Here is a 9,343-nt window from a genome sequence, read left to right as displayed (position 1 = left end):
ATAGACCCATTTTCAACCAACAACACTTTGATCAGATGAAGGAGGTACCAGTGACCAGGTATTTATACGTTGCAGTGCAGCAAGTTCTTCATTCATAGCTTCTTACCACTGTGGAGCTATAAGAGCCTGAGAGACTGAAGTTGGTTCACTCTGAGTAAGGTCTTCAATACGTTCAGTAACCCAAGCCTTGGGTTTGAAAATACCAGCCTTCCCTATGGTGATCATTGGATGAGTGCCAATGAGGGGTTGAGTGGTAGGTTGTAGAGATTGCTGTGGAGGGGAGGGTAGAGGTGTTGTTAAGGGTGGCACTATAGGAGATTGAGAAGTAGTTGAGGGAGACAATAATGGGTTAGGATGTGGGGAAGGTGAACTTGTGGCTGGTATAGGAAAAGTGTGAGGAGATTGAGGTTGGATAGAGGGACTTGTTTCAGGTGAGGGTTGTGAAGAGGATGGATGGACAGGAGGTGAAGAGAACCATGTGGAGATTGATGGAGATATATTTGTGGGAGTAGAGATTTGAAGGTTAGCAAAGCCTGTTTGGAATTGAAATTCGTCTTCATTAAATATGACATGGCGAGAGATGATGACCTTCCCATCCTCAGTAAGACATCTGTGACCTTTATGTATTGGGGAAGGGCCAAGATAGACACATTTGCTACTGTTAAAGGCAAACTTATGGTGCTGGTATGGATGAAGGTATGGATAGCACGCACACCCAAAAACTCTAAGAGATAGCAAGTCCAATTTTCTTCCAAGTAACACTTCCATGGGACTGTGACTCTGAAGGATAGGAGAGGGAAGAGAATTAATAAGATAAACAGCAGTTTGAAAGGCATACCACCATAGGTGCAGTGGCATCTTAGCCTGTGCTAAGAGAGTAAGATCGGTTTCAACAATGTGACGATGTTTACGTTCAGCTCGACCATTTTGTGCTGAAGTGTAGGGGCAGGAGACCCTTATTTGAATTCTAACCTGATCACATAAATGTGCCACAGTTTTGTACTCACTTCCACCATCCATTTGCAACATGTGAATGAATTTGTTAAATTGATTAAGAACAAAAGCTTGAAAGTATTTAAAGGCAATTTTAGTGTCACTTTTCTATTTTAACGGGTATAGCCAAGTAAATCGACTACAGTCATCAACAAACAACACATAGTATCTATATCCATATGTAGAAAGCTTTGGGGTTGGCCCCCATAGATCAGTATGCACTAGTTCAAAAGGTGTGCTTGCATGGGAAAGAGAGTCAGAAAAGGGTAAGGCATGAGATTTTCCAAACTGGCAAGCTTCACAAAATGAATTCTCATTATCAGTAATTTGTAAGTTACATCCACTAATTACTTTTGACAAAACTTTAGGGGATGGATGGCCAAGTCGCCTGTGGAGAAGCATTATGGTTACTGTCCTACTAGTTTGAAAAGCAAACTGACGTGAGAACTCTTTGGATGGAGCAGTCAAGCGAGCATATGACAATCTTGAAGTAAGTGGTGCATTATTTATAGAGTAGTTGACATCTTCCAACTGGTATAGCCCATCTTTAAGCTGGCCTTTCAAGATTGGTACTTTCGACTCTTTGTCCTTGACCACATAAAAGTCAGTATGAAATTCAACCACTATATTGTTGTCTTTGCAAGTTTGGATATACTTACTAGGTTCTTAGCTATGGTAGACACATAAAGAATATTTAATAATGACAGAACACTAGAACTAGTAGGTATATTTGTATGTCCATAGCGAGATATAGGAAGGGATTTACCATTTCCCCACTACTTTGTCATTACCTGTGTAGGCAAATGAGGATTCGAGGAAGCTTGGATTGGTGGTGATGTGTGAGGACGCCCCACTGTCTACATACCAGTTGGGGTCAGCAACTAACTCAGGTGAAGCTACAGCTGAATGAGTAAGAAGAACAGAGGTGTTCTGTTCTTGACTTCAATTCGGTGGGAGTTGAGTAGATTCAATACGGTTGTGAGTTTGTCTGGGGTTGTTGAACTCCTTGTTGTATCTGAAGTAGCAAACATCAGCTGTATGCCCAAGTTTTCCACATGTTTGGCAGGTTGGTCTAGTTGTGGATGCATTATTCCAATGACCACGAACCCTGTTGCGACCTCCTCCACCCCTAAAATTTGATGGTTGTGTATATCCATAAGAGTTTCGAGGGGTGTGTGCTGAAGGATTGGACTGATTATGCACAATGTTGGCTGAGGGTGGGCTGGGTGAGAGTGAGACATTAGCTATTCCGGTAATTCCTGTCTTGACAATAAGTTGATACTCAAGCCTTTTCTTATATGACAGCAGGTCAGATTGCAGATCAGACCAACGTGTTGTTCCTTTGCTTTGGATTGCTACTACAACTGGGTTATACTCTTCATCAAGACCAGCTAGCACTTGTGAAGTCAGATCAGAGGAAGAGATGAGGGAACCTACAAGGGCAAGGCCATCAGCAAAACGTTTCATCATAGCAAGGTACTCACTCATTTTCAATGCGCCTTTGCGAGTTTGCTGAAACATTCTTTTGAGGTAATCTGTTTCAGCTTTGGATTGGACTCCAACCAACTCTTGGATTGCTTCCCAGAGTTATTTGGAGGTTTGAAAACCCATCACTTGTGTTGCTATCTCCTGGTTCATTGAGTTATAAAGCCAGCCCAACAGGAGCTGATCCACTGCTATCTAGGCATCATAAGCTGGATTTGATTGCATTTCGATATCAGGGATTGAGACAGTGGTTGGATTTGCATTAGAGCTTTCACCAGATTGACCACTGGTTGGAACTTGAATAAAATGATCTGGGCAAGGAGTTTCCCCAGTTAGATAACCTTCCAATCTATATCTTCTTAGAATTGGCCACACAAGATTCTGCCAAAGCAAGAAGTTCGACCTATCCATTTTGATGGATGTCACTTGGTTGAGAAGTTGATTTAGAGGAGGACCTGTGATGATTCCACTACTGGCAGCTCTAGAAAAAATAGGTGAGAAAAAGTTTGTAGAGGGTTGATTTGCCATAGATTACCTAGTGCTCTGATACCAAGTCGAGCAGCTGTATAAGCTAAGCTTGAAGAAGAAAAAAGTTACAGCAAAAGATGAAGATCTGGGAGAGAAATTTCTCTTCCCTTTTCTGTATATTGATTTCGTATATTAAATCTTTTCCCCTCTCATAATACAGGGTAGTGATGTATAGATATATATACTTAGGTTTTAGAATAAGGACAAAAAATAACTAACAAATCTTCTATATAGCTGATAGAGAATAATTATATGACAGAGGTTGTTAGGAGAGCATACACATTAGCATCAGCGAGAATATACATACCAGCGACACCAGCGATACCAGCGAGAGCATACACATCAGTGAGAGCATATATATCAGTTTCTACATGGCTCCTTGTCATCTGCTGGTGAGGCAATTTGTTCTTCCTTGACATAATCCACCCCAACATAAATACTATCCACCATATAATTATCTTTTAACTTAAAATAAGTTCTAAGTATTTCAAATCTAAATCAAAATTAATATTTAACAATATTAATTAACTCACCTTAACAGAACATGTAAAATCAATATAAATGTAATTCATAAAATGTTATATATATTAAAGACAATAAAATATTATAGAAATTTAATTATATTAAATTAAGAGTAATTATTTTAAATGGTAAAACTACCGAAAATGTAGCTATCTAATAATGATGGACAATGTCTTTTTACTCTGTTTGTAAATAAATTGGCTCGTTTTTCTATTTTTGAAAACAACCTTTCAGATTAATATATAAATTATTTGAAAATAGAAAGGTATTATTGAAATAATTGAAAAATCCGAAATTAGTGAAAGAAAATAAATGTTTACAGATGTGGATCTTGAAACTTAGGGAATAAATTGAAACAAAACTCAAAATTCAAAATAAAATCAAATATTTTAAAATTTAAATACTAAATTAAAATCAAACTCGAAAGTCTTTAACGACTAAAAATATGGTATTTTGAAACATAAAGACTATATAGAATCTAGTCTCAAATCATAGTGATTAAAGAAATATTTTTTCGACTATATATAGTAACCCACTCTTTAGGAAGGAACCCTAAAAGACATCGTAGAGGTTAAGGAAATACTAGATTATGTCCTTGTCCTCCGAAAATGGAAATTAAATAGTGTTATTTGAAAAGGATTCCTAATATAATCAACACCACAATTTACCTTTGGCTATGGCTCGTTGGCCCCAATATGATCGACAATGCATTGCTTGCTTTTTCTCCTTTTTTTTTTTCTTTTTTTTTTTTGGTTCAAGTATTCAGGTGTGCTAATGACGTTGCTCTCACTACTCCTGAGTCTTATGTAATGGATGGAGAATGTCCCCCAAGTTTAGGACCATCCATGGGTCAAGTTGCAATAATAAAATATCGGATTGTTTTTAAATGTACAAAAATATAGCAAAATATCACTATCTATTAGTGATAGACACCGATAGATGTCTATCAAAATCTATCACTGTTTATTACTAATAGATAATGACATTTCAATGTATTTCAAAATATTTTCAACAATTTTATTATTTAATTAAAATAATTATCCTAAAATTTTCTAAAAATAAAAGTTGGTACTATTTAGACTATCAAAATGCTTCTCTTTTTTTAAGGTTGGGCGACAAAAATAAATGTATGCTGGAAAAATCCATCACAATTTATAGAAAATAATCAAGGTCAGAATTGTTGGGTGATGATCAGTAAAAGTATAGTTTTACACTAATAATTTTCCTTAAATTTAACTTCTTAATTGAGCAAGTGAGTGTGTTTTAATAAAATATAAATGCAAGTATTTGGTTCATTGATGTCACAATAACGAAATTAATACGTGTTTAAGACTCATTTGTGTTTATTTAATGTATTTAGGTGTAAAAAGGTCAATTTTGAAATGAATTAATCCATTACTAGATTTATGTGTAGGAATTATGTTATTTTGTAAAAATGTGGTCACATTTCCCACAAGGCGAAATAGAATGAAGTCACATTTCTCCCTGAAACTACTAAAGCACCATTTTTCGTGGGGTAAAAACAAACAATGATAAATTGAGCAAGCCCTCGAGAAGTTCACAATTTTTCACTCGAAAACGAAAATTCGTCTAATACTTGAACACTTCCACTATCTTTACCTAGTCAGATAATTTGAAGGCTCAATTCTCTTGAAAGAAGTTAAATTAAGCTAAAGAGAAAACCTACGAGAGATAATCGGAAGACTCAATTCTAGTTGAACTTGATCGCAAAGAAGACTTAAGCAATAAACAAATCTCATGAAGAGATAGGATTTAGAACCTAGATATAGGACGTCATGCAACCTTAGAGCTCTAAATATGAAGAACACTATAATACTAATGACGACCAGATTAATTCTTTAAGTTCTAATTAGCCACCCTAAAAATATTTAATCTCATAATTTTTAAAAAATTATAATTTAAATATTACAAACAATGTAAGTCTTCATCTTAATTCAATATATTTCATAAAAAATTATATACACACATACACACAGAATGAACTTTTACATAACGGTTATTTTAAGAATCCGACAAAACTACTTGGGAATGTGTGTGTATATATTTATTTATATATGGTTAATCCTCGTTCTAGTTTAGCCGTTGAAGAGAAAAGTCTTCTTGCTTCTTCCCTTATCTCAACCTAATTAGGGATTTTCTGCCCTGTTCGAGACGGGTTAAATGGAATCTCTAGTTGAAACTAAGTTTAATCTCAGGTTACCCACTGAATTATTTTTCATTTTTCCACCCATCAACTATCACTACTTGGTCATCATAGTTACTTTTAAAAATTAATTTTTGACCTAAAACTAAATTTATCAATAGTTTCTAGAGATTTTGATATTTAAAATACTTTCAATATAATTATTTTATATTACTTGCTGATAGTACATGCTTGCATTTGACCTTATCATTTTTAATCTGTGACAACCAATTTTACACATACACAAATCAGTCGTTAGGTGTCTAAGTTGAATAACACTCTAAACACATTACAAGCTACTGGTAGACCATAGAAGTTTTTCTTTTTGCAAATTCTTTACCCTTTAATTGTGTATAGTGAGTTCATGTAGTTGTGACTTGATGTTGCAAAGTATGGCCAAGTATTTGGTGTCAAACAAATTTTATTGAAGAATCTTTTAGTTGAAAATTGAAAGGTTTTGATACATATAGTCTTAGTAATTGTTAATATTCTTGATGGTGGACCAAGTTCATGGTATCACTATAGTGGATCTTAATAGTAGTTAATTAATTTCCAACTTAGCACATGTCACATACTCTATATGCTTATTAACAAGTTAGTAATATAGTGTCATCACTTTTTTCCACTATACTAAAAGGTCTACAAAATCAAGATTATTATTATTGGTGTTTTCTCTTCCACTATATATGGATTATGTTTACAAGTTTTTATATCCACAAGTGCAAAGTTCCTCAAGGAGTTGATATCAAAAAATAGTCTTTTACCATAATAATTACACCTGCACTTAAGTAAGGCCATCCTTTGCTACCACAATCAAACATTCCATATTGTGAAAATATTGACCTATATACACAAAACTTGGCCCATCAGATTTCCTTCTTAAAAGTGATTTAAAACTAGCCACATAAATACATTAGTGGAAGGGATTATGAATATTTCATTATTACACCCTTGCTATATTTCAACTTCCAATCTATTCAAATATATAAACTAAAACAAAGCAACCCTTATAAAATTACTATTCAACGCTCTATTATAACAGTGATCTAAACTGGCCTCGCAATGCTTTCTCTAGCTTCTACTCATCAAAAACAATATCGTATAATAAATCAACGACCCTTCAAATTTATATTATTATTAGATCACTGATTGACCAAAAAATAAGTTAATGGGGTGAAGGTTAATTTAAGGGCTTTTCATACATAGCAAAATTATAAACTTATTTACAAATATAGCAAAATAGAAAAAAATTTTATTTCTCCATTTTGTTATTCTAAATTGGAAAAACAAATACGAATATTTAGCTCCTAAACATTAATTATTCTACATATCTATGCACATACATTAATTATTTGAGACATTTAAATCTCAGATATTTAACTTGCATATACCTATTAAACAATATTTGTGATCCAAATGGACTGTTAAGAATCATGTTGGACCATATAGGAATACACTTACCATTTAAAATGTACCTAAGAATTGTGTAAAATCTATTAAATTAAGTATGTATTATTTAATGACATATCAAATATTGAATAGAAGAAGTATGTATCATTAGGGTGAAAGAAATTCTTAAAAATGAAAAGAGTAGATTAAGCTTTTAGAAAAACAAATAATGTCATTTTCCTCTTAATATAATGTTTTTACAACTTAAATTGAACCTTCATAAATTCGAAGGGACCAAAAATTAGAGGTAAACTTTAGGAACTTCAATATTTTATATGATTGCAAAATTGATTAATTTAATCAATTATTGCAATTGGTCGGTAGGTCTAATAAAATAGCTCGTGTGTGACGTGTGTGCAAATTATTGAAAAGAAAATGGCAAAAAAAAAAAAAAAGAAAAAAAAGGTGGAGTATGACATGGCTCCCCTATAAAGAGAAAAAGAAGAAAAGAAAAAGAAAAATTCAACTAAATTAATGTTTTTTTTTAAATTTTTTTTGGAGGAAATAAAGAATCAATTAAATCAATGTTAACTTACCACACGTCAAATTCTCTAGCGTTCAGATATTCCTAAGGATAGTCAACAGAAATATTTTTATTATAAAATTCCAAAAGAGAATATTCCAAAAAGATATAATTAAGAAAAAAAAAGTAATTAGTCATTGAAATTGTTGATTCAAGTATAATGTGTTAATAATGCAAATCTCAATTGTCAAAAAAATAAAAAAAATAAAAAGTAATGCAAATCTCAAATATTGCACGTAATATTGATGAATTGAGTACAAATCATCTTTTTTATTTAATTTGTCATCTCTCTCGACATTTGTTTAAGAAAAATAATTGAATCATACTTATTTAAGTTTAAAGTTTAATTTTATATAATTAAAAGGGAAATTATTTCAAATAATAAAACTGTTAAAAATATTTACAAGATATAACAAAATTTTAGAACCATCAATAATAGACACTGATAGACTTCCATCAGTATCTATGATAGAAGTCTATTGATGGAAGTCTATCAGTGTCTATCAACGTCTATTATTGATAGTTCTAATATTTGCTATATTTTTTAAATATTTTGGTTTATTTTTCTATATTTAAAAACAACCCTAATTAAAATTTAGAGTGATTTTCAAAAATAGAAAAAGAAGGAAAAATATTTACATAAATAGCAAAATTTAATTATACTTGTGCTAAATATTGTTACCAATGTCTATCATAGATAGGCGTTAATAAAAGTTTATCAGTGTCTATTATTAAGGAGAAAATAGATGAAGCCATGTCACCAAGTCTAGCACAATCAACAAGGCCTTGTCACCAAAATTTCTAGAATGATCGTTCAACAAGTTATGGTGGAAAAGAATCTTGAAGTAGAGATGTTCAATTTCCCCATGGGGACGGGACCTCGCGGGGATTCCCCAATTAGGCAGGGAGTGGGGGAAAATAAATTCACCGTGAGCTAAACGGAAACGGTGATGGGTAATGCATTCCCTGCTAGGTCCCACCCCACCCCACCCCTATCCCGTTCCCCATCCCCGCCCCGATTAGCTTCTACATATTTATTTAGTATAGTTATCTAATGTTATGTTATTATTATTATATAAATATTATATTCAAATTTCAAATTTGATTATTTATTGGGAAAGATAATGAATATGTTTAAATTGAATATTTAAATGTAGATTATATATGTGAATAATTTGATTTATATTTATTTCAATCTACTAAAAAAATTAATTAGCTTTTTTAGGCTAAAATTTGAATAATTTATCTTTAAATTCAATTGTCATATAAAACTAACCATAATAAACAATTTAGTGATAGAGTTAATTATTTAATTAAAATTTACTCACATTAGTGAATTAAATTAATTGGTCTTTTGCAAAAAAAAAAAAAAAAAAGGTAATGGGGATAAATTCCCCACGGGGAACCCGATCCTAGTAGGAAATTTCACGGGGATGGGAAATGAAATTGGGAGTGGGGATGGGGATGGGGAATGGCCTCCCCGGCCCCGCCCCGTGGACATCTCTATCTTGAAGGTTATGAGGTCTCCAATCATCTAGTGCCATCTATAATTCTATATTTGTTTTTCTTTATTTTTTTGCTCTCCTTAAATTAGGGAATACTGTATATGAATGTAAGGCTTGATACCCTCAATAAAATAC

The sequence above is a fragment of the Benincasa hispida genome, chromosome 1 (assembly GCF_027475165.1).
Source record: "Benincasa hispida cultivar pf3 chromosome 1, pf3_genome.v1.1, whole genome shotgun sequence".
Taxonomy (NCBI): domain Eukaryota; kingdom Viridiplantae; phylum Streptophyta; class Magnoliopsida; order Cucurbitales; family Cucurbitaceae; genus Benincasa; species Benincasa hispida.
Note: the sequence above shows the minus strand (reverse complement) of the source record.